The 26429-nt window shown below is 48.2% G+C and overlaps 1 protein-coding gene across 1 annotated transcript in view; it reads left to right on the top strand.

The window, feature by feature from the left end:
- The first annotated feature begins 2676 nt into the window (after positions 1 to 2676).
- Positions 2677 to 26429, top strand: part of LOC146207616 (calcium-activated chloride channel regulator 2-like) — a 451425-nt gene continuing 427672 nt past the window's right edge. The window contains exon 1 of the mRNA XM_084589185.1: positions 2677 to 3513. The gene's annotated coding sequence lies outside the window, so the exon portion shown is untranslated. The remainder of the gene's footprint in view (positions 3514 to 26429) is intronic.

Genomic DNA, 26429 nt, shown 5'->3' with positions numbered 1-26429 from the left:
CGAACTCAGTGTGAAGACATTCCAGCAGTGGTGCCCCAGTGCCTACATTGCGAATGACTGCTGATTACAAGGCTGGAGGCCGATACAGACAGACCTCAGACACTGCATATTTTGGTAATGAATATTGGGTGGACACTTAAACTTCTCCTTTAAGGTTATGACGTGATTACGTTAGTGGCTTCCGTCTGCTGATCCCATTGGGTCGCGTGAATGTGCTTTGCTGCTCTCTTAATCTGTGCCTCTATTATACCACGCATGCTCATTGGCATATCATAATATATGAAAGACCAAGCTGTATATAAACGTGCCTGCATGGCCTAGGAGTAGCCTGTTTTGCACTATCCCGGTGGGTTTGATTCCCATATCGCCCTCCCGATCTCAAAAGGGAAAGCCCGAGTTGGCCGCTCCTGCAATGTCACGTGGTATTGTGACGTCACGTAACCTGTCAACCAATCAGTAGACTATCATGTCGCTGGCCAACTGCCACCTCTCAGAGCCATGCCCATAATTTTTTGCTCACAGCGCCACATTTTCTGCGGAAAGGGGCGTTCAACGCTTTCGCGTTGAAACGCGAAAACGCTCATGTACTGAGCTTTCGGAGCAGATCAAAGATTTAAAAGGAGCGCTCAACTGGCGGTCCTTCGAAATAAAAATTCCGACGCGGTGGAAACTGTCAACGTTGTTACTCTGTAATGCAGATATCGCTCCCTCACTCCATGTATAGCTTCTGCAGCGGCGGCCGCTTTAATGGAGGCGAAGAGGAAGGCGCCTGTGTAGTGCGCGATGTCAGTGCGTGTTCCCTCAGGCCATGGAGCCCTCCACTGCAACGCCTCTCATAACCAGAGTATCTTTCGCACATTGAAAGCTTATAGAAAACACCATTCAGTCATTCAGCCAATGAATAAATTAATCAATAAATTGCCGCATTTGACTGGGTCCAGAAGAACGATGAGTGCTTGTACCATCAACACGACTATAGCAAAGCAATGGGTCGTTGATCATTGCCTGGGGATGACAGTAATATAGCTATATTTTCATGCTTGCTGCAAAGAAGCGTGTGCCGAGAATGTTCTCTTCCCGACTGGAACGAACTTGATCAGTGCAGAAGCTCCTAATAACTACATTAGATGCTGATTTTGGAGTTTGTCGCGCTCTGTTCGCGGCAAAGGTGTTCCTCTGAATACTCTCTCATATCCTCCGTATGACCGCACCAGAACGATGGGTGAGTCATAATCGCTAATAAAGGCACTAGTACCCAGGTACACTGGTGGCGCCTTGGAATTCGGGAAATGGGCAATTCCTCAGAACCAAGAAGGAGCAATATTTGTCGAAGCCCACCTGTGGATAAATATCGGGTCATCTTAACTCGCTGCGCACGTTTTCCCCAAGCTTGTGACACCGCATACTCAATAATAATAATAAAAAAAAAACATCCTCTACGATGCTAGATAGCACCGTGATGATGATGATGATGATGATGATGATGATGATGATGATGATGATGATGATGATGATGATGATGATGATGATGATGATCACATTTAGGTGACCGTTCCGCTTAAAATGCGGCGTCTGAGTTGTCGACGTGAGCGCGAAATCATGAACATGACTCTGGCAGAGGGTAGATGGCCGGTGACGTGGCCAGCACTGATTGTTCGGCGGGCTGCGTGACGTCACGAGACCACTTGACTTGGTCAAGTTGTCAGGACATAAGAACCGAACCTGAGGCCCTTTGGTCAAGAGTCGTGCACGTTTCGCCTATGGCACGCAAGGACTCTCGTACCGTTCGGTTAAAGCATCGAAGTTCTGCGGTCTTACACATATATTCTGGTAGGTTACGACTAAGTCAACGAGAGTAGGATAGAGATAATAGAGGCACAAATTAAGGAATTAGTGATTGAGCGAGTTGCGAAGGTCGTGTATGCAAATGAGGATCCCCACAAGGAGGCCACTTCTGCGGTCTTTACAACGAATGTCCGCGAACCCGCAGAGAAGGAAAAGAGCTACTGCGAGAAGCGTGAGAATGGGAACAAGTCACAAAAATTATTCGTTTGTTTATTTGTTGGTTACATAATTAATGTTTAAACTATCACCTCAGCCAGATTGTCGAGCTCAGTAACGTCCTTTACTGTGCTGTACAAATAGCTCAAAAGAGAAAGAGAGCTAGCTCGTTGTCCTCTCCGAGCCAATGTTTATTCCGAAAGTATAAGGGAAATACGTGCTTTTTATGTAGGCAGTATTTTGGGCGGATATTTAAATCGGTCATTTTGAGCTTCAATGTAGAAAAAACAAGCTAATTAGTTTTTATCTTGTTTTTCGTGGAACTGACTGCTTACTTTCAAGTTGGAGCTACGATACAAAAAAAAAAAAAAAGAAAAAGAAAGAAGATACTCCACGCTCTCACAGGTGAGATTCAAACGCTGCGCTGAGCTCGTCACTCACCGACCTTTTCACGGACCTGATGTTTCCGTTAACGACGTCGCTGATGGCGACGCTCGTGTTTTTCAGCGCCGCTCAACCAAGCGAGGAACGAACGGCTTCCGCGCACGTTCCGGCGCTGGCCGCTAGGGTTGCGCTCGGCGCTGACGTCGCCGACGCGCGCGCACGCGGTCGAGGGCCGCGCGCGCGCGGCAAGTGTTCGCCGTCGCTGCTGGTTCAGTCTTCGCGGCGGAACGCCAGAGTGCGCCAGCGTTGTCTGCTCTCGGTCCGACGCGACCACGCACCTGGACAGGTGCGCGCGCTGCGTGTGTGTGTGCGTGTGCTCCCCTCCGCTTGCTGTTGTTGGCGCCACCGCCGATCCGCTTTTGTGGTAGTGGTCTTCGAGGAACGCCCCCTTCTCGTTTTAGTGCGGGTACTTCGAGGATTCCATAGAACCACGTGCGAATTATTTTCTTTTGGCATCTGTTTTCTTTAGGTAACTTCCGAGAAAAAAAAACAAACAAACGCCGGTGTGTACTAATTCTTCACGACGTGACGTGTGGAAGACGCTTGGATGTGCCGCAGTCAGCGAATCGGCGTTGCCTCACTTCCGTGATTGCACAACGTCTCGCGTTATTGCCGAATATTTGTTCAAAGAACCGCTACATGGTCGCGGCTAAGTAGAGAAACTGCTGGTCGCTGGCAATTCTGGGCTGGCAACGCCGACGACGACAACACCGTGCATCATGTGTGACGGTTGGTGCCTGCGTGATTTCGGCGAAACACCACTCCTCTCCGCTTTCTGAGCCCCGCCTTTGCATCCGCTGTTCTTGGCTCCTTGTGTTTAAGAGGCCGCTTTTTTAGGAAAATCTGAAACAACAAAACACCCGTGTTTTTATTTCCCTCGTGAGGCGGGGCGTGTGAAAACTGGCGCCGTGTCTCCCACCACTCTTTGACCCGCCGACCCACACCGCTGTTTCTGCTGTACTCTCCCGGGAAGGCAGGAAGGAAAATAGGATACCGTGTCGCTGCCGTCGGAGTGACAGCCACCGTTGAACGACTCTCGGAATTCGACACGCAAGGAGGAAAGAGAAGGTACCGTAACGCTTGACTTCTTCTCGGGAACGTGCATCACGCCAGCCTGTGGCCGATCCTTTATTTCTTTTCCCACTTGTGCGCTGTGTTTTTATTTTTACCTTTGTCGCAGCTGGTGGTCCACTCTGAAGGACAGTCCAAACTCGGACTGCCTTCGAGAAAGGGGTCGTATTTCTCTCTGGATGAACGGGTTCGCCAAGGAACACCCTACTTTCGTTGCGAGTAAAGACCAAGGCATTGATACCATAGAAAGGAGTACACATCTTTTTTTTTTTTCTTGTATTCCACGAGTCTGCAATTTGTGTAACTTAATTGGGAAATGACTGCGGTGCATAAAGTTGCATAATTCAAAGGGAACCTCGTCCAGCTGTTCTCACAGACAAGCTCGTAAAGGCACACCATCGATAAGCTAACGACATATGTAACGCTTATTTAATGTTCCCATTTGGGGATCCCATTCGTCAGTCAATGAGAAAAATCAGTGCCTGCGCAACTCTCAAAGGGTAAATTTCGCCCTCACAGAGCTCCTACTCTTGCTCCAAAATACGCTTGCGGTAGGCCGATGCGTGTTTCCACTGTAGGCCCCGCAGGAACAGAAAGAGACATGAAAACTATTTGAGCCTCAGCTTCAAGGCTATGACGCCAGTGTTATTGGTTTCCTTTTGGGGACCCTCGCTTGCGTGCAAAAATAACAGAAGCACTAATTAAAGATTAGTTTTAAAGCAAGTAGCAAGGATAATCACTAATCCCTTAATTTGTGTGTAATCCCACACATACTCAATACGGGGGATTCTTACCATCGTCGCATTAAAAAGGTGGGCACTATATACAAAGCAACCGTTAGCTGTTGCTGTGCGAGTACATCCATTGATTAAACTGTCTGCAATGTGGACAACTTGAATTAATTTCAATATGCACTAATAAGCGCCGTACGGGTGGGCAAAATGCATTATGAAAGCATGCGGAATAGAAGGAACAACAACAAAACAAAAAAAGGGACCATGATCGAAGCAAATTAAGTTACGGGCACGTGCGCAGGTTATGTGTGTTATACGCCGCCGACCATGTGTGCAGCGCTCGCATTTCCTGTGAGTGCTGTTTATTCATTTTCGGCAGCCTCTAGCTGCCAAACGAGCCCCTTAGTTTCCAGAAAAAAAAAATAAAACGCTGACCAGCGCTTTGGGCCCTAAAAGAAGACAAACCTAACCATTACTACCCGGCCAAGTGGTATCGTCATTGGCTCTGCTACTGATTACACTCAAGCGCACAGCAAGAGCGCTCTCTAGAAAAGTGGATGAGAACCAAGGAACAATTAATTGCAGCTGTGGAGGTTAATTCAGCGAAGCACGGAGGTTGCTGTTCACTGAAGAATTCATGGCGAGCTCTTTGTACTAGCTACGCCCCCGTCTACTGTACATCTTAAGTAAAGCAAGAATGCGAAAACCGCTTTGAATCTTGCAACAGACAGCTCGGGGCCGTTGACAGAACAGGGAGCCCTATTCAATCGCGCTTGGTCTATATGTGTGCGTACATTTATAATCCTTATCGTGTGGAGCTCTTTCCAGAGCCTGTGTTCGCAGGATACGAAACTCACTGTCAAGCATTTTTTTTTTCCCTCCGCGTAGACAGATTACATGGTTTTCTTTTCTCTTTGCTTCCGCTAGTGCTTTATATTCCTTGGAAACCATGACGTAACGGAAGTATAAAAGCCCATTTTCTCGCTGTCATGGGACCGTGGTTATCCTGTCGTCCTTCGTGGGAACCGAGAAGAGGGAAGTTTCGTATGACAGGACGACGAAAGGAAAGGCATTAAGAGAGAAAGCGAATAAGAAGGGCGAACCACGAAAGCAATCCAGTGAAATTATGGCGCTATTCTTGCGGGTGTTGTGCAAGTGAGGTTTATTGTTATTCTGACAACACGTTTCGTTGTCTGGTGCGTAAAGAGTACGGTTGTAATTTGCTTTCTCGGTGTCGACAGCGATACAGAAGCAACATTTTCAAATCAGCTGCCCTTAGAAATTCATATTGGTTTCTTACTTTTTGTTTTGTTATTCATACTAGCGGGATTTGAAAACTGAGGGGCTCATTTCTTCCGGTTTTGGGCATGGGCGATGCTGTAATTGGACGTTATAGTTACATTATATTACATTATATTGGGGTAAAGAGCGCAGGCGTGATGCTATATACACGCTGTAATTTACGTGCACCGCGCGCATTGTGTTCAGTCGAGGAGGGAATCTCTGTGTCAGAGTCTGGGTGTCTTATTGCGTTCAAAATAGTCATCGCAGAAATCGTGTGAGAAAACTAAGAATACTGCAGACATAGGGGCCCGTCGCCGAAATAATTTATCCTCTCTCTCCCCCGCTTGTTGTGTAATATCCGTAGGTCGTCTGCTTTTGCAGAAAATTTATTCCACCGAGAGATCCTGAAAGGGAAGAAATCTCGAACGAAATGCCAGCTGTTCTGGTGGCGCTGTAGAAGACGGAGAAGGGTTTATTTGACTAGAATGGGATAGCTATAAACCATGACAGAGAATTGCGCACAACGCCATTTTCCTTCATCTTATTGCTGTTGACCACCTATTCATTTTTCTTCCGCTTTGCACTGACTGGTTTAGAAAAATGTGTGAGCAGCCGAATTGATACTTTGTGCCTAATGCCATTATCTAAAAAGTTAGTTAATTACCTTTTACTGAACATTATAAAGTTCATAGACCGAAAAATATGGCAGGCTTATCGAAAACTCCATTTCCCCCAAGTTCGCAGCACGCATAATGAATTGGCGCGAAGGTATGTCTTTCCCTTATATTTGGTTAAGAAGACTATGTGCTGAAACTTAGATCGGGAAAAAGAAGGAGCTTGACAGGTTCTGTGGAACGCCCTTGTTTGAATCACTGCTTCCACACTGATAAGCCATGTCTTGCATCACCGTACACGTACGGCTGTCCAGAAACCCCTGGCATGATGGAAGCCATCTTGTGACTTTCGTTCCCATATATCCGCTGATTATACTCTCTTTGCTTCTGCAAGGCGGCCACATCACTGCGGCTCAAGCGTCGCTTATATTTATGCATCACCGTAGTGTGCGAGGAATACGCGCTGCTGATAATGATGATGATAATATCGTGGTTCTGCAGCAGGTCCAGTGCCATCTGGCGCCACCGATGTTTTCGTGGTCGGATGCTGGGGTTCGAGATCCGCGCAACGCCCAACGGTGTGTCGAATAGTCTCTTCATTGGCGTGACCCTATGGTCAGACACTTCGCGCGGAGCTGCCTAGCTCTGAGTACACCGGCTTTAACCTCGCGCAAGAGTTCGCCTCTTGTCCTGTCATGAGGGCTCGATGATGACTTGTTGGCCACTTGCATTTAGCCTCTACTTCATCGCACAAATCCTCTCGCCAGCTTGTCTCTATGGTCGCTGTCAAATATACCCTACGAGTCGGTTCGGGAAAACCATCCAGCTGGCTTTTGTGCCGGATGGGGAGTTGGGGGGGAGGGGGGATGAATCAATTGCACACTGCAGGGACCCACTTACCTCCCGTTAATGTGTCGGTTTTCGAAAATAGCTGGGCTTCGGCCTCGTGAGCCCAGAAGATGAACCATCCCACATCTGCCTGTGCCGAAGCGTTGGCGGCATGCCCACCCTACTGAAAAAAACCGTATGAGTCCCAATAACCTCATACAGATTTCTCATACTAAACTCACACAAATCTCATACAATCTCATATATTTCTCATACGTTGACTGACATTTGTATGAGATTATATGAGATTTATATACGAGTTTAGTATGAGAAATTTGTATGTGGTTATTGTGACTCATAGGGTTTTTTCGCTAGGGCATATACGTGCTTCCAGTGTACTTCCAGTGGCAGTGCTGACCAACCTCTTGTCTGATTTCAAGGGCAGCTCTTGTCCTTCATGAGTAACAAAGCACTGAGGTTGTAAACGTCAGGCCAGGAACGGCGACTCGTTCACTTACGATATGCGCGAACCACCCCGAAGCAACTGAACGCTCGCGGAGGGCTCTCACTAGTTGTGTGTGTCTGCCGGCAGTGAGCACGGCAGCGAGGTAGGTGCATGAGATTTTCTAGTTCAGAGGGTTTCTCTACATTCGCACTGGTTCTGTAATCGTAGGACAGGGGTCGTGTCCGAGCAAGATTGCTGGCTTTTTAGGGTTGAACGCCGGGCCAAGTTGTGTTTCGGTGCTCTGAACAGGTGTCCAGAAGTCTCGAACGCCTTGTTCAGAGCCTGTCAACAGTACACGATATCAGCGGCTTGTTGAAGCCCAGGTCAGTATTCACCACCAAAAAAACAACATGAAAAGTAAGATCAATTCTGTCAGAAGAATCAATCCTGATTCCTGAGCATGATAGGTCTCGAGGAAGGCTAATAGATGCGGCCTCTAATTCTCACGTGCTGCGCTCTCCTGTACTTTGGTGACCATAAAGCAGAATGCCACCAAGGCGATGCTCGAGATAAATGAAAGTTCGGAGTGCGCCAAGGATGTCTCAGCGTAGAGTTGTGCGCATAAATGTGCAAGCATAGAAAAGGCAGAAAACGTTTCTATCACTGTTTGAAGAAATCTGGGGGAAAAAAATGGTACCTACTGCACTTAAGAATGCTTGCGTGCTGCGATTTCGAAAACCTGGGATGGATTAAGGAGTGGATTAAACGGTTGATTGAGATAGAATAGCAGGTGTATTTATTAGGTGGTGCGATTTAAGGTAAATTAGTAGCACACAGGTGAATTCACTGCAATTACTACTATCTATTTGATCACTTTTTGTGACAACTACGCCGCCTCCAGTTTCCGATGCTGAAAAGGTCAAGACTTTCACTTAAAAATCATGCTAGCAGTACACCCGTAACCTCTGCTGCCTTTGAAGGATCAATTGCGTTTCCTCCTTTCGCACGGCGCTCTGGCCTTCAAATAAGGGTGCCGCACTTCCTCTAACCTGGCTCACACAGCTGAGGTTGTTGCTAGGTCCAGCGTCGAGGGTGCTTGGTCGTTCTCGAGCGTCAAGTGGAGACGCTGATTGTGTTAACGACTCGATGAGTCAGTGGCAGTGGCACCGCGTCTGTTCGACGCTTTTCTCTTGATTGCGAACGCGGGCGTGACGGCAGAGCGCCAGGCGCGGCCCCTGGACGACCATTTTTCATCGGCCTTTGAGCGCTGTTCGGCTCCAAGTAAAAATACCCCCGACAGATAAAGCGCGCTCCTGGTTTATAAAGTAAAAGAGCTTCGCTAGCGATCTGCGTGGTGAGCTAACAGTTCCATTTTCGAATCGCCTCGATAAAGACAAAAGAAAGATTAGCTCTCTCGCTCTCCATCCCCCCCCTCTCTCTCTCTCCCTCATGCTTGCTCTGAGTGAGCCCCTCGTTATTCGGTTAATCGCCGTGCTGCTTGTTCAACCATGCATTAGCAACACTGGCCGCCGTATTTCCTCATCGCGCCTGAAAAAAAAAGTTTAGAAAAATGACAAATGGCCCAAGGGGAAGCTTTTTTCAGCGCGTCGTGTGCTCGATTGCGCAGTCGGGCACAGCCGCGGCGATTTGTTCCTGCAAGCGAGCGGTGTATGAAATATTTAGCCTTCCGGTAGGTTTTAAGAGGAGTGTTCAGTGGACACAATTTTCGGGGCACTTAAACCGAGGAATTCGCACTGCGCGAAGAGCATTATTTAAGGAAAATCCTTCGAAGTAATCCGATGCTAACGTACGATTCATTCCTTGGTTCTATGCAGGGTGTGTCTAGGCTAGTGCCCGAGCTTTCTCTGATTCTGAGCTTTATCACCTAGGAAAACATTCTTGCGAACAGAAAGGTATAGCCGCCATAGGTGCTGTTAGCAGTAGCAGGTGATTCGATGATATGATCATCTCATCAGTTGATAGTAGACTATAGTGGCAGTCGTTAAAGGTCATTGACACCGGGTTTTTGTAGCTGTTATCGCATTTTGTCAGCTGAAGCACGGTATAGGGCCCATTCTCTTCGAGTTACGTGCGCAAAACATTTGCGCTGGTATGTGTCCTTCACTAAGAACGAGCAGGAAACCTTGTTAGGCGAAATATATTTGTAGTTCAGGAGGAACTGTCGATGCGCATTTTCAAAGCGAAGTTCGCCTACCAGTGGCTAACCTCGCGTTTGTACATGGATCTTTACATTAAAGCCCCTTGATACTTATCAAGGGACTTTACATTATTCGCACACTAACGTTAATGTGCGTAAGGGGCAACTCTCCAGAATGTGCGCAGAGAGCTAAATGGTGTAATGTGAACTCAGGACAGCATCGTATCTCGTCAAAAAAATAATAATAATAATTGTTCCCCTGAGTAAGCCCCCACGGACAGATTTATGGATCATTCTTGAAAATGTTTTGAGGGGTAGAGGGGAAAGGGGGCGGTCACGTTTTAAGCAGGTATTTCCTAATTATATATATATATATATATATATATATAGTGCGTGCACCAAGTTCAAATTGATGTGCCAGGCACTTTCCTTTCAGCCTCGGGTAACAATAAAAAATTATCATCCCCATTTCTGACGACAAAGCGAATGATATAGCCCATGAATACGAACGTCGGCCGTGCACGGCACATAAGAGTTTTAAGTGATTCGAAGAAAATCGCTCGTGAATGTGGAAGCGCCGGGAAATGGTTATCGAGCTGCGAGCGACAGCTCGTGACCGATTGGGAGGTTCCGCCGTGCTAACGTAGCGTTAATGTTCAAGGCAGATAACTTTTCATGTGCTCGTTTTGGTAGTCAAGGAGCGGCAGACAGTGATGAAGGCGGCGACCAGGCGGCATACGGCGAGACAAGCGCTCCAGGGGAGTAGCTACGGTCTTTTCTTTTTTTCTTTTTTTCAATAAAATTCGAAGTGTTCCAGACATAACAAACATTGTCAATTAAAATGTGATCAAAACGCAGCTTTGCAGTAGAGCCACCATCACGAAATAACTGTGAAGCCTTACAAAGTTTTTTTTTTTTTTGTTCAGTTAGCGAATTTGTAAGAGTTGTCATCGGTTACATGATAGGCAGAGTTATTGAAGTGATAAGCATTTTTTAGTAACGTGACTTTTTCAAAATAATCCAAGAAGCCAGGGTGACATCTCCCCTCAACCCTTAACTCCGCCCGTGCCCTAAGAGCACTGAAAATGTCAGTCTGTTATCGCGTTGTGTCCTTTCGCCGTTGCACCGGGTTACACCCATTTAACTCCCTGGCGCGAATCGAACAGGCATGGCAGCCAGCCCTGGTATTCTATCCTCCCACAGGTAGACCTATTATTAACGTGCTGTGAGCTGAAAAGTGATCGTCCTGAAAATCCGAATGTGGCTTTAGTCCGGAAACCTAAACTACAAAGCTTGCTTTTGGCACGTCTGGTTATTGGCTTCTGTTTGCTTATGGGGCCGAACGTCTCAAGCGACTCAGGCTATGAGAGCCGCCGTTATTGGTTTCATGTGGGACATCGCCCGCATTCAGTGCGGCGAACTGACCTAGAATCAGCAAATGGCCACGTAAGACCAAAATATACCTTTTTAATTGAGACGAACGCAGCATTTTGAGATTTGAGTGAGTTAAATAGGAATGGCGACTACGAGGCAGCTGGGGCATTTGAAAGAACAGCGAAATGATGCGCCGGGCATGCAATGTAATTCGAAAGAAGTAAGGCACAATCTGTCGACCCCCCCCCCCCCCCCTATTTTCTTTCTGGTTTCCTTATCTACCAGTGTACCGAAGCTGAGTGTTCCATTTATATTTTTATACGTCTTCCCATTCGCACACACGCTCTGGTTCTCAGCATTTCGCGGAGTCGCTTTCCCGCGTCTGTCAACTCGACTGTTACAACGCTAAGTGCGTCACTAGCTGGCGCTGCAGGGGTTGCTGTCCGCTCGCCTCGTCAAGCGAGTCCGCGCGCGAGAAAAAAAGACGTGAGAAGGTAAAAGAAAAACAAAAGATACTCTCGCCAGCTATCCAACAGTATACCCCTTGGGCGGCCGGGTGCAGCTAGCGCAGCGTTCCGCTACGCCGAGTACGCGACCGTCGCGCCTGCTCTACGCCGGCGCAACTGACGCCTGCCGTCGCTGCTGGGGAAGGCCGTCGCACCGTTCGCGAGGAAGCGGGCCGCAAAGCGATGGGCTCCGAAAAAAATATCGGCATGAAAGGCACGCGCACACACGTAGCCAGGCCCCGCGGTTCAAAAGCGTGACGAACGTTCAGCCAGCGTCACCCTTTCCCTCACGACGCGTTCGACTTTTATTTCTGGAGCGTCGGGATACCGCCCCTCCCTTGTTGCCTCCTCATTCTCTCCACAGCGTTAGCGCTCTTCCCCAGAGAGAACTCCTCTCACGTGTAATGCGCTAAGGCGTCCTGTTGTGCATACGGTCACATTTCGCCTATATCGCCGACTCGCGGTGAACACTTTCTTCCCGAGGCTAGACTCCCTTCGTGCTTTCTGTTTCAGTTTTGTTTATGAATGCGGCTTGTCTGAAAGCGTGGATCGAGGCCCGGACTTGGAGGCTTGCAAGTCTGTAGCGAACTCATTTGTGCAAGAGTTAGGTAGTCGGTCGGAAGTAGTCAGGTTAGGGTTGCTTAGACGCTGTTAGTGCTTGTCGTAGTCTTCGTTTGGGTTTTGTTCTCTGCTGCGCTTCCAAATACCGCCCCCTTTATAAACGCGATACCGTTAAGGCGCTGCTCAGCGAGAATCCCAGCGTCGGCTTTGCGAGCTAAACCAGGCTATCTGTTTTTCTCTTAAATGGCATTTCTCTGCAGAGGATGCCTAGTCGAGCAGCTCTTGTCTGTTGTCAGATGAGAGGGTGAGACAGGAATCAGTCAGATACGTACGGTAAACACTACACCTAGACCACGCAGGTATGTTCGTATGGTTAGGTTAGTACGGCATATCTTTCTCATAATATGGTAGGTTAGCATACTAAGGTTGGAGCCATTGGGGGAGGGAGGGGGGGGGGCAATTTCTGTGCATAAATTCAAATCAATATAGCGAAATTAAAGATTGAATTAAATGTTCACTCGCAAGATGTGGAAGTTTGAGAAGTGTAAAAAGGGAAGTCACCAAAGTACAGAAAGAGGGAAAAGGAGAGAACAGAGGAGTGTGCAACCGGAACTTGGCTGCCACCAAGAACAACCCATATGGAGGCAGCTGGCTGCAGTGGAGGGAGACGGTTACTACGAGGGCAGGACCGATACGTGTATCGGCTCTAAACAAGGGCGAGAGAGTGCGCCACCTGATGAATAGTTCCACGACAGAATGCATGACTGTATGGCTAAACCTTGGCTAGAACACTCTTCGCTAGCTCATGCTCTAAACCGGTAAGCGTAGTCTGCTAGTTTCTTGGCAGCTTGATAAGAACGACAGTAAAAATTTCGAGACACTTAAGACTGCCCACGTGTATGAAGACGACAGCTTGCTCGGGCGTCGGAGGCACGATTCCCACTCCTGCTGCGGTGTGCGCTACCGGGCGATAGCTTGATGCCCTCTGTGCTTTTACTGTTCCTCTGACAGCACCAGCACGCTCTCCACTCTTCTTCCTCCTCCGCAGAAAACGCTCGTAGTGCTAGGTCACATGTTGTAGCGAGGTGATTAGAGCATGCAATTGGACGCACCTAAGTCGGTCCGAATGCCTATCGCTAACTATACTAGCAGGTGTGTGCCAATTAGGCAGCGAAATACTATGACAGTACCTGGAAACCTTCACGAAAAGCCTTTGCGTCACAATATTGATACGACAGAGATCAAAATTTGATCAAATTCGGCGCCACCTAGAGGCCACAAAAGTATCTGCTCTGCATGCCCTTGTCCCACTCGCCTTTTCGGAGGCTTGGACAACGGCTGGCGTCACAGTTGCTATGGAAAACTGTGAAACAGCCAGGCTCGGCGAAATAACTGGCTTTAATTAGCTCTCGTTACGACATACTACGCCCTCATCCACTTTATACCTAATTACCACAATTACTTTGACCGCTAACATCATGTCCCGTCACCATTTTTATTTTTTTTTTTTTTGCGAAAGCAATACTACTCTAGGTTTCGAGCCTTCAGCGTAGCGCGGCGGTAGCCGCGTACGTCTTACCCACGTGACGCTGTGACGTCACACCCCACGTGATACTAGGGTGAGATCTGGGCTACCAACTCAAGCGGTCGGCGTGGCGCGGTCGGAGCCGCGGCTCAGTTGGCAGGAGCTGCCTTCTTGGGTCTCTCGTTTCACATGGGACGGTTATACCAGAATCAGCCGGCTAGGACCCTGGCATTCATGTTACCCCTATAGGCCACTAAGGCACGTTCATACGGCTTAGCTAACGCGGGGCTTTATATGTGGGCTGAGGAAGAAGAAAAAGAGAAGGAGAGGAACCCTCGGTCACCTGCAGCTAATGCTCAATATTTGATTCAGCAGCGTTGAACTCTTGTAATTTTTGTGTACCACTGCTTCCGGCGACATATTCTGTGTTGCACGATACCTGTAATGCTTTCGTCTTCATAATTTTTTTAATACTGCAAAAACTAAACCAGTATGCCGAGCTCGAACAAATCGCCAGCCACATAATTAGTCTCCAAGCTGCACATAAATGTTGGCTTTTCGTGCGCAATTGTACAGCTCACGAATTGTATCCATGCTCTCGCATGCAGCTTTTTTCTCGTTGGAACGCAACAACTGCAACGAATTCACGTGCCGCCGTTGGTGTGATTACGCATTCTTGCCTTTCGAGTTCTTTTTGTGTGTTTATTTTTACGTGCTTACTGGAGCGCGCCTGATTTATAACAGGGTTATGTCGATCGACGAGCCGTGACATCAAAGAGAGTGCTGCCGGCAGTCAATCTAGTCCACTCTAAAGCTACATTGTAATCCTTCTTTTCTCGCGGCCTCTGCTACGAGTAATCACTGCCTCTGCGCAGCGATGGTATGCATGCAAGCAAAGTCAAAGCCGGACTCGTGACTACAACCGAGTGCTAACGTGTCTCCTTTTTTTTTTTTTTATATATATAAACGTGCCCCATTTTCTTCCTTTTTCCCCTTTCCCTTCTCGCTTAGCTCTCTTCTCTTTATTCTACATGCAGCTAGCTGCTAAAGAAGAGCGAGATGTAGAGAAGATAGGATAACAACCATTATGCACACACTAGAGTTGAGTGGAAGCAGTACAGTGGCCGAAATAAGTATCGCTCGTGCTCATTGCGTGGAGAGGCGGGCGCACGCTCGCAAGCTTCGCGCGTGTTCTGGTAGCGCGCATCCATGGTCTTAGCTCGGGTGAACGCGAGCGGGCGTTCCAGTGCAAACGTACGTAAAAAAAAAAAAAAAAAAAAGAAAAAAAAAAAAAGAGAGAGAGAGAGAGAGAGAGAGAGAGAGAGAGAGAGAGAGAGCACGGTTCGTGAAGGTGGGGCGCCCCACGGAACAGCGCAAAAGTACAGCCCCTGTAGCAAAAGGGGCAAAAGCGCGGAGGGCCAGCGTCATGATTTGGTCCGCCTCTTTGATAATGATCAGTATGCCGCCGCGGTGCGCGCAGTCCCCTCTCGGGCTGGTGTGGTTCCTCCTGGGATGGTTGCGCTCTTCTCGTAAGGAAGAAAGAAAAAAGTGTTAGTTGTTGCCTCTGCTCTGGGAGGCTGGCTGTGAAGAGAAAAGGGAGGGGAAAGACGATTCAGCACTTGTCCTCTTCGAGTGCTCACTGCAATGCTTGCGCGCTCCCGTTTGCTCTGCGCTTTTTCTGTGCTTGTGTACGTCACGACGCACTCGTGTTCTTCCTGCTCGATCGCGTCGCTGCGAGCAGGAAGAGGCGTTTTGTTTGGTGGCGTAGTCGTTGCGACAGACCGTGTATGGAGGAGCCATACTTGTGATGACGAGTCAAGGGTTTCGTCGAGGGAGTCTAGAAGCCTGTCGCGTGTAATCACATCGCGACGGTATTCGTAGACAATGTTTCGTAACCGCCTTGTCAGGTTTCTCTGACACCCTTTCGTATTTAGAACCGCATTATTTCTTCATTTAAATGAAGGCTGTGATACCGCTGCTTGGGAAATGAGGACGGCGCGTTCGACGTGCGTGTAGCTGATAGGCTCTATTTCAGCGACGCATTTTCTATCATCTTTCAAGTGCAGCGCTTTTATGCATTTGCCGCTGAATTCGGCTGGTGCAGAGCGCTAAAAGGAGGCTTGCATTTGTGACGCTGCATTTCAAATTTCGGCCATTGCAAAGACGCATATTACGCCACGATCTTCGAAAGGAGCAGTACCTGCCGCCGCCAGCAGAATATAGCAATCTCTTCATTATTATTTTTTTAGCGCAGTTATTTGTCTGGCGCTCTAGAAGCGACGTAATGGTTCACATTTATGCAGAACGATGCGATGCAGTGCGATACAATCCGGCAAAACCTCATCATCATGGTCATCATCATGGTCATCATCATCATCGGCTCGACTATACCCTCTGCAGAGGGAAGGCTTCTCCCATATTTCTCCATTTTACCCGATCCTGTGCCAGCTGCATCGACTTAACCCCTGCGAACGTCTTAGTTTCATCCACACACCTAACTTTCTGTCGCCCCTGCTACGCTTTCCTTGCCTTGGAATCCAATTTGTCACCCATAGCGACCATCGGTTGTGCTCTGTACGCACTACCTGCCCTGCCCATTTCTTCTTCTTGATTTCCACTAGAACGTCAGTAACCCGAGTTATTTCTCTGACCAACTCTGCGCGCTTCCTATCTCTTAACGTTACACCTACCACTTTTCGTCCCTTAGCCCTCTGCGTTGTCCTCAACTTAAGTAGAACCCTTTTCGTTAGCCTCGTTTCAGCCCCGTAATCAGTGTCACCGCGAATGCTTTGTTTTCTCTGTGGGCGTTACTGGTGTTTGTTGCGGGTTTATTTACAGGCACAGAGGCTGTTACCACGATACCAAGGTTTTAGACAGTCGAGCATCAATAACCAAAACTTGAAAGAAATCGAGTATTTGCTGGAATCGGGCAAGGCTCAGCCTGGAATTTCTTAATACGCTTCATAATGGCGATACCAAAGTGTCCGTTCGAGTGAAGTGGAAATTCGATTTAAGCGAGACAGATGAGTCAAATGTTTTAACGTATACGCCTCATAAGAACAAACCTTTACTTGTGAATATGAACGGCATGCTCCGTTTCATCTATGATGCCTGCCGTTTCGCCTTCGGATCCAGATCAACGTTACCTTCTTAGAACGAGAGCTCTTTTTGAGAGGTATTACGCTGGCATCTTCGTGAACGTATGGTAAGTTTCATTTTCATTTTTGTTTTTGACCAACACAAAATTAATTAAATGCATGGCTTAAATGGCCCTCCGCCCGAAACCGCCCCACCGATAGTGAGCCATAAATCTGTCCCCGGGTGCGTAGATATTGTAGGGACCTGAACAACCGTCTTCCTTCTCCGCAGCTGTCGTCGTTCCCCCTTGATTCTAACGGCTCTCTTCACGATAAGCCTCGCAGGCCTTACATCCGCGTCGGCGACATCGAACCTAAAGCACGTTCGCCACATCCTTTCAGAGCTCATCGAGGAGGTTGATGCAATGCCAAGAAAAAAGTAAAAAAAAAAAAAAAGGGGGGGGGGGGGGGAAAGGAGCAGGAACAACACTCTGCTGCCAAGTTGTGTACGAGCCGTTGTCTTTGCTAATGCTGCCTTCACTGCTGAGCCACTCGGTGTGTTTTTCCTTCTCCTCCTCGCCCTCCCGCTAATGCCCTGCCCGAAGAGCTTCTCTGCTGGCGCAACGGGTTGACACCGCCGACGTGCCGAGGCCGAGCGTCCACAAAGAATGCAGCTATTGGGTGGCCGCCAGGCATTGTGCGTTGCGTTGGCATCGCGCGGCCATCATCGGTCCTGTGTTTTCTCCGTCGCTCTGTTGCTGGCCTTGAGGAGCAGTGGCTCTCTTCGCGGGGGCGTGTCTCGATTGCAGGCTCCGTAGGGATTGGGAACACCGTTTTTTTTTTTTCTTACGCTTTCTACATGCGTCGTCATATCAGCCTTATATGCACGTACACTCAGCGAGGTATCCGGCAAAATACCGTACCTGACTCGAGCAAGAGAGTGAGAAAACAAAATAGTTATCCTCGCAGAGGCACAAGGCTTACCGGATGTTGCTGCGGAGGTATGATATTTAACACGCTGTATAGTTTGTTGTGACTGCCGTAACCATAACACGAGGGGTACGTCTGCACCGGATAGTGCTTAGTCTTTAACGGCGAGATTTAAAAACGTAAAAATGAAAATAAAGAAATAAGAGTATGCTGTCTTCGTATCTTTCTCTGTGCAAATTTGTGATATGGAGCGCGGTTCAGTTCACGCATTTCAAGGAATATCTCACACACAATATATGGTACGCAGGTGTTCCTCGTCATAAATGAACTTTTCCTTGTTTTGGTTGTAAAAGACCACACCGTAGTGGCTAGATACTCAAGCTGGTTTGGTTTTGGGGGGTTTAACGTCTCAAAGCGACTCAGGCTTTGAGAAACGCTGTAGTGGAAGACTCCAGAAATTTCGACCACCTGGGGTTCTTTAACGTGCACTGACATCGCACAGGCTATAGATACTCAAGTGTCGAGCTGCTCGGCGCAGGTGCACGGGTTACGTTCAAGGCCTTGACTAACACACTTCGATTCAAATTTGACGGAGGCGCGAAAACACGAGTGGACCTAAATGTCGTTAGAATAAACCTTATGTGAATCCCCGGAAGTCATCCGCTGCTGCTTGGTGCACAGTGCCTCGGCTGTGTATAGCACTTCCAAATAAAGATTCGTCAAAGGTACCCCGAAGGAATTCAGTCCTGTTTTGGTCCCTGACAAATTTTTATTACCTGACGTTATGGGACCCTTTTGACGATCGTTTTGACTGTTTCTTAGGAATAGGTGAGGGCGTGGTCGGGCCTCCGATTCGCTAGCGAAGAAAAAAAAATCATTTTCTCGCGTCATTGCAGTTTGCACATAAAAACTGCATTTGACAGCGCAATACTACGGTACTTAAGTTTGTGGCCTTCTTCAACCTGAAAAACGTCATGGTTTTGTGTGTGTATATGTGTGTGTGTGGGGGGGGGGGGGAGGGGATAGAGAGATATATATTTTAATGGCAACAGGAGATGTCTGCCTGGTGGTAAGCCTAGCATGCTACTCCTGATGAGGGTTGAGGGATGAGGGTGACAGAGTGTTGGAGGGGAAGGGGAAATAAATGAGAAAAAAAGAGAATCGGTGTCGCACACTTTCACACGCACATAATCACACACAGATGAGTTTTAAAGGGTATTAATCAACCCTGTGTCCTTCAGAAAAGTTAGTAAGGCCTTGGTAGCTCGCGCAGCAGACGATCCGTCGCACCAAGGACCCAGGACATGTTCAAGGAGCAAGGTTGTTTCTTTAGGTAAGCTTAAATTATTGCGCAGTGTCCTGCGATGTGCAGTAAACCGTTGACAGGAGGTTACCAAATGTTCAAAATTTTCACACACATCACATGTAGAGCACAGAGGCCTGCTCGCTATGCCTATTTTATGTAGGAAGTAGTTTGTGTATGACACATTTAAGCGGATTCTGTGTAGACAGTTTCGATGCCACCTGTTCAAATTGTGAGGAATTCGAAAGACGCAAGTGGGATCTATTCGGTGTAGAGGTCGATATTGATGGTTCGGGTCACACCACAGAGAGCGTTGCAATCGCCATGATTCAGTTGCTACAAGTCTTGCTGCAAGGAATAAGGGGAGGGGGGGGGGGGGGGGGGGTCATTTTGTTATTGAAACGAAGAAACCAACCAATGTGCGCCAACATCATTTTTCACCAGCGTCACTGAAAGTTTGAAACCCTACTAAAACTAGGCCTCTCGACACTTGCATGATGCATGTGTGATCATGGCAGCAGACGTGGGGGCGTCTTTCATCATAAATTAAAAGCCTGTCAATGAGCGACATGTTTGAGGCTTAACAAGAATCGGTTCTGCTGCCATTGACATTGGAATGAGCCTGTGTTTGACCGGTTCTCCTTTTGCACGCTGTTACCCCTCGGTTTCTCGTCCAACGCGAGCTATGCCGTCGTGCCGTGCGCATGCGCGTATTCTTTCTGACCGGCTTTAAGGATGCGTTAGCGCAGTAATAACCCTCTGAGCAGCTCTGTTCACAAATATGCAAGCATGCAGTGACTCGACCTGAAGCTAAATTCTGAAGGGCTGTTGACGTAAAAACAAGCTAATAATTCCTCACCGGCAAACACAAGCATTTTACCAACAGTTTTCTGGTTTTGCCTTTCTCTCGGCCCTTCTGATATAAAAAAAAAATAATAATCTAGCTCAAATCACAGAAAAAGTAGTGGAGCTAGGCTTACCAGCTCAACTCATGAACTAAAAAAAAAAGCTGCTGTGCATTTGTATTAACCTGCCATGCAATCTGCCTTGCTACCATCCCCAATTAGCATGTTCCTCCGCCCTCATCGTAACCTCCTCCTTCCACTGTCACCTTAATTCTAGGTTCTTCGCTAGTAAATAGCTTTTTTTTTTTTTAATAGTTCTTCCCTAGTTGCTGTAGTCCACTCGCCTGACAGTCTTCCTCATCTCTTCCCTATAGTTGTTTCTTAATGTCCTCGCTTCCCTAAAGCTGAAGGACTGTACGAATTTCCCCTCCGCACTATTTCACTTATCACAGTTGGCAGGTGGAGAATAAACTATATTTAACTTCAATGGCGCCTGCCCAGCCAGCAGTTTTAGACTCCCGACTGAATATTTCGAATTCTGAGCATTTATTAGGGAGCAGGTTTTTGTTTATGCAAGTTTTACTGCTAATCATATCTCAGAATTTTGCTTCAGATCTAGATAGATTAAAACATAAAATTAAAGAAAAAAGATAAAAATGAGCAAATGAGACCCCATGTTGTCGGCAAGAACTCTCCTCCTCGAAGGTTATGCTTTCGGTTTTTCCTGCTTTGATGTCAGCGAACTAAAGCAGCACAGATGAGGTGATTTTATCTAGCATACGCAAAACTAACTCTCTCTTTCTCTATCTCTCTGTGCGCCCGAAATCTCCAGATGGTTTTGATCAGCCGCACTGTCACTGGCTCCACCGGTGCCAGTTGGCGTTTTCTGCCGCGTGCAACTGCAAATGCAGAAGCGATTAAGCCCATAATCGATTCTCAGTTCACGGAGTGACGACTCATGCTTGAATCTTCTACGTGAGCGAGGATGAGGGCTGAAAACTCGCGTGCATGTTTGCTGCGATGGTTCGTAAAGACTTTGTTTTTGTTTGTTTTTCAATTCGGACACTGCTCGAGATGTGCCGTGACGGGAATAGTAGCTGGGGATGTTTCCCTTATATCCTTATTGCTCATTTTGATATTTTTCCTCTCTTTTCAATCCATTCAAAGTTTCATCAATTTTACAAGGCCGAACTATACAGTCTCTTCCATCATGCGTTTTCCGAGTGTTGTCAGGCTCCCGATGAGAGGAATGCATTATTCGCCGGTGGTAGCATTTCCGGCTGACATGATGGGAACGCCCTTTGCATCGTGGAGTTAGCTCCATTCTCTTCTGGGAGTTTTCATTTCCTTGCTTGTGCGCGCGAGCAGCTCGCGCGAAAACGTGGAGGTCAACCACGTGGCACGGTCGAGCCGTCCATCCCTGGCTGCCGGCAGTCTATAAAAAGACAAACGCATATATTCCTCCACAGAAATGGGTATCAGTAATATAATGTCAGCCATGCTTGTTCGTTATCATTTCCGGAACCGTCGTCTATGCTAATTTGTTCTAAGCAGGAATCGGCTTAGGGATTTCATTCTTTCCCTTTTCCTTTGGAAATGAGGCGGAAACTTTTTTGAAAATGCTTGTTCCTGCCTGGATACGCGCTTGCTAATTAAGAATGTTCCGCTGAAAACGACTCATTAGCAAGAATTGTGGTCTGAGTTTGTAGAACAGGTGCTTGTACCTGTGCTCACGGTTATAGTTATCCGCGAGAGAGTTGATATAAAATTTGCAATGCAAAGGACTCGAGCCGTTCGACATGCAGCAGAACAGTGCTGGAACAGCTACTTCGCGCTTTCAGCGTTGTGGAGGCAAATATCAAATGGGATTAATATAGTCTTACTCATTTTTAGCCGCAAATGTATTTGTTTTGTGTTTTTAATATCGTTCTTGTCACTTCGTTAGTTGCCTTTATTTTGCGGTTTGTCAATATTTTGTCATTTAGGCTTTCCCCCCCCTCCCCCCAACAAAAAGACATCTCGTCTCAGTACGCATGCTGGTGGTCGTTCGAAACGTCAACTTTTTTTTTTTTTTTTTTTTAATGAAAGGTTGTATACTGTGCCAGTATTTACTGCAAAGTGACGCGGGTGGCTCGCACGACAGTGGACGGAGAGGATTTGCATTTGCATGGCAGTTCGTGATGTCACTACCATGGCGTCGCGTGACTGCTCGTATTTTTGCCAGCGCGCACTTCACAGAGCGCCAAAGCTATAGGACGCCTCTACACGGTTATGCAGTGAGGCACTCAGTCAAGTACGTCTTGCGACGAGTTAAAGGCTTCACTTTGGCATGCAATGTTTTTCTGATGGGCTCCCAATAGTCACCTGTTTCTCCCTTTTTGTTTTTTTCCTTATGCGTTGGCAGCTTCCAGGAGAGTTTTGTCGGTAGTTATTCATTGCTGCAGTACTCCGTCGATATTGTACGCCTTGAATGAATGTGCGTTGCTCGGCGAATATGCGAGTCAACGTATTGAAAGAGCACAACGCGAAAAACGTGGCGAAGGAGGAGCAGGCTCACGCGAGCTCCTGTGCGTGTCTTCTCCTTTGTCCCGTTTTTCGGGTGCTGCTTTTTTTTTTTAATATGTTTAAGCCCTAAATTCGCCCATGGCGTCACCCCCAATCAATGACGCTGCGGTGGTTTACCTGTAAAATATATTTTCTCTGAGGCCTGAAGCTCCGGCGACCCAGTACTACACGCCATGAACGGAAAGGCTCAGTCTGTGACCTGCTCACCGTGGGACCAGTATCGGCCGTTTTCGTGTTCGGTGAGAGGGCGGAGGCCGGGATGGACATGATGCAGCTTTCGTTACCAGTTCTCTGCTAGTGATTGAACCGATAACGTTCGCACTTTTGTTTTATTTAGTCGTTCTGCTTTGTTCCCCTACATTTGTGTCATATAATTTGAGGAGAATGCCGAGATAGACTACGAGAAGAGAAGAAAGAGCCGTTACTTGTGCATGGGGAGGAGCGCATATCGTAATATTTTAGCCTTTATGCATTCGACGAAGCGATTCAGTTTCCGTCACCGACACGGCATCTAAATAATCAATGGACGAGCTCTTAAAATACCTGCAGCGGAAAAAGGGGACCCTCCCGAAACAGCGCTGGCGCGCAGGAAACAAGCCGGAAGGTGGGAGAGGGAAAAAGGGGAACAAAGGGGTGCGGGAGGCTGTGGCTCTGTCGGCGCGCATGTTGATCGTGTGTTCCTTCTGGGAGGACACGCCCCAGGGTCCGAGAGCTCACGCGATCACCAACGGCCATTGCATAGCGGCTAGTGTTCACCGTATCGAACCACGTCGTTGCTGCGTGTGTGTGTGTGTGTGTGTATGCGTGCCCGTTCGATGGATTGCATGTCGCCGCAGTCCTGTCCCTAGGAGCCTTTCCCTTTTCTTTTCATTCCAACTCAAGGCACGCATGGCTGAACGTGGATGCATGTTTTTTGGGCTAGCTAGCGTGTGGCACAGTTTCGAACGAATGGCTGCCGTGAAGGACCCTTTTACGTCGATTCCCGGGAAGCGCTGGCGTTTTTAAATCAGCAGCTGGCATCAAACATCGAGTGCTGCCAAGCGTGAGTGTTTCGTGCTTCTGGAACCGTAGTTATGGGGCCGTAACATTTATGACGCTACTTCCGTATTTACGCAGCCATAGCGTGCTTCGAATGCAGATCGAATTGCTCATTTTCATGGTAGCGCCGGAAGAAAAAGAAAAAGAAATAGAAAAACCCGACATCGTAGTCACGAAGTAGACGTGCAATATATGCAACCTCTGTCAAATTTATTTGTCCATTATGGCTTTATTTTCCTTTTTAGAAAAGGTGTGGCAGCAGTTTATTTTAAGCTTCGTAGGTGCTACAGTTTGTCACAAAGGTCGGGTGCAGTCATCGAACCACCTCAGGCACTAAGGTACTGCCACGGACCACTGAAGCCACCAGTATTAATTGGCCGCTCTCACTACATTTTCCTAACTTGCACACCACAACGACGGTAGACGTCAATCGCAACTTGGATTTGCATGTAACTGTCCCCAACGCAGCTGTCTGCTATGAGACATTGGAAGCGCATGCGTTGTGAATAGTTCAACATCCTTTCGGCAGCACCCTTCACGCGTTGTGCCTGTGGATAAGTGGTGAGTCGCTCATATTCAACTATGTATTCTACAGGCTTCGTTCGTTCCTGCGCTTTGCATGTACCAGCGAACAGGGCCTAATCTAGTTCACTGTAGTTCTGACCCCTGTTTCCTTCGTAAGAAACCGATGGTGTACAGTCTGTTTACGCACTGAGCGCTTCGTTCGAAAAGCCGCCTCGTCGGGCAAGACCTCGACGCTGCAAAGCTCAGCTGGAACGGTTCGTGACCGCGCTATAGAGACATGAGGCCGCAGCTGCTGCCACGGGGTGCGCGCTTCGTGGCACGCAACGGACGATTCTGTTGCAGTCTCCGGGCCCGGACGCCGGTGTGTGCAGCTGCCTGCGAAAGGAGAGACAGGAAAGGGCGAAGCGGAGGGAATTGAGGGGGCACCTTTAGCAGCTTGAGCGCCACCTGGCTTTTCCATCGACAAGCTGTGTCGCTGTGTGCAAATTGATAGAGGGAACGGCGGCAACGCTCTGTGCGTGCGTAAATTTCGCTCTAGCGACGAGAATGTGAACGCGGGAAGCCTGGTTCCGTGCGTAGGTTGTTGGCGACTTTTCCGACGTTTCAATTGCAGAGATACGTTCATGTTGTCGCTGCTTTTGGACCTCTTTTGAGTGTCGACATGCTGTGGGCAGTTCAGGGTTTGTTTGCGGAGAACTGGTAAGATGGTGTTTACCCGAGGCTAACGAGGCTGATTTGGTTGCGAAGTGAATGACCGGAGATAGAAGTGCGTGTTTCGGATCATTTTAGCCCTTGGAAAGAACTGGACAGAGACATCGGTGATTTAGAGAGCAAACAGCTGTGGGACATTTTGCGCAACCCTGTCCGGCTGCTGGGGCTCCTTTGTTGGCAAAAAAGCGAGGAGGCGACGGCTGGAGAGGCAACTGCATGTCGCAACCTTATTGCATAACCGAGTGATACTAAGAAAATACTGTTAGCGATATCTACTCGGTATTCTGTCATTTAAATATCAATGGACGCGTGAAAGCTGGGAATAAATGTTTTCTCTCCCTCTCTCCCATTATTGGGCGGAGGGAGGGGCGGAATGCAGCACGAGCATTCCTCGCGCCCTCTGGTGGTCGTAGACGGCGAAGCAGGTGTGCACGACTGCTCGGGCGCCAGCGACCGACTGCTGTTCGAGCCGGCGGCGGTAACGCAAAGCATTCGTGCCTGGCGACGGCGCGGCGTAACCTATTCGGCGTGTCTAATGGAGCGCCGATATCGTGTCCCTTCTTCGCTCTGTTCTCTCCCCCTTGTCTCTTAAAGCCATCAGCTCCAGCTTCCTCTCCACCTCTATCACCATTCCCAGTGCCGTTCTTGGACGTTACTTTGGTTTATTTTTCTCGTTTCGCTTTTTCTTTTTTGGGATGCACCGAGGAACGCTGGACCGTCCGTGACGCTTGTCCGTCGAACCGTGCATGCATCGCTGCTGCTGTCTCCGGAGGAAGCCATCCGGCACAAACGGTCCGGTCCCCGTCGTCGCGATGTGCGCGTCCCCGATTGGCGCCAACGTCGTCGTGGTCGTCATCACTTGGCGTAGCCGTCGTCTTCGTCATCGTCTTTGTGTGACGACGTAATGTTTCCCCTGCTCGCTCGGCTTCACTGTTTCAGCGCCCCACATCTCGCGAGTTTTCTTTAGAAATTAGGGACAGAGCGTTTTCGTTTTCTCGGATCGGAGCCGCCATCAACAGCCTGAACGGGGGCACCCGCTGATGTTTTGGTGGATTTCGTGCTAGAACGGGGTTACATAGGTGGAACCAATTTCAGCCAATAAGCAAAGCCAGGATGGTACAATGAGTTTGATTAAGCTTATAAGGTAGATAAACTTGGTTGATTGAGTGCGGTACAGCCATACAAGTACAGAAAACTAGCCTTCAAATGTACAGAACCACTTCCTTTGATCACCTTATGCAGAGCCAACTGGTCACAGACAGTTGGGCACAATCTGATTGGTATAAACGGTTAGTTACAACCACTGAACAATGCATCCAGTTCGCAACCTCGCCATTTATCTCTCCTCGCATCATTGTTCTCGGTGAACAGCAAAAAGAGCATTTATTTTCTTCCAGCGCACGGTGCAGTCACTGATGGTTGGATACTTTTGATACTCCTCACTGGTAGCAGCAGACAAGGTGACAAATCTTTATGAGTAAGACACAGGGTGAAAATTGCAGAGAGGTTGCACAGCTGAGCATCGCATTGTCCCGCGTCCTGCGGGACAAGGCGTCGGTGACTCGGTGGTTTGTGAAACTGTGCAGCGAATCGTGCAGCACTCATCGAATGCAGCACCCTCCAATATACACGGTGTGGCAACTCTAGACTAACACGTCATGATAGTAGCAGACCAATTGATTGTTGTTCAGTATATAATTGGGTCGATACCGCCCACTAGCACTGCAAAATATAAGGCTATAATATGACGACACTTCTCTCCCGCACTCGCCTATCTAGATATCCAATTGCGAGCCGAAGCCCCACTCGGGCACCAGCGAGTCCGAAGCCTGGAGCACGTAGGAATCAGCTGCGGAGAAATTTCGAAGTTAGACATGCGTGGCCAATTGT

Source organism: Amblyomma maculatum, chromosome 1, assembly GCF_055883805.1.
Source record: "Amblyomma maculatum isolate TAMU_Amacu chromosome 1, ASM5588380v1, whole genome shotgun sequence".
Lineage (NCBI taxonomy): Eukaryota > Metazoa > Arthropoda > Arachnida > Ixodida > Ixodidae > Amblyomma > Amblyomma maculatum.
This window is presented reverse-complemented; position numbering and strand designations above follow the sequence as displayed.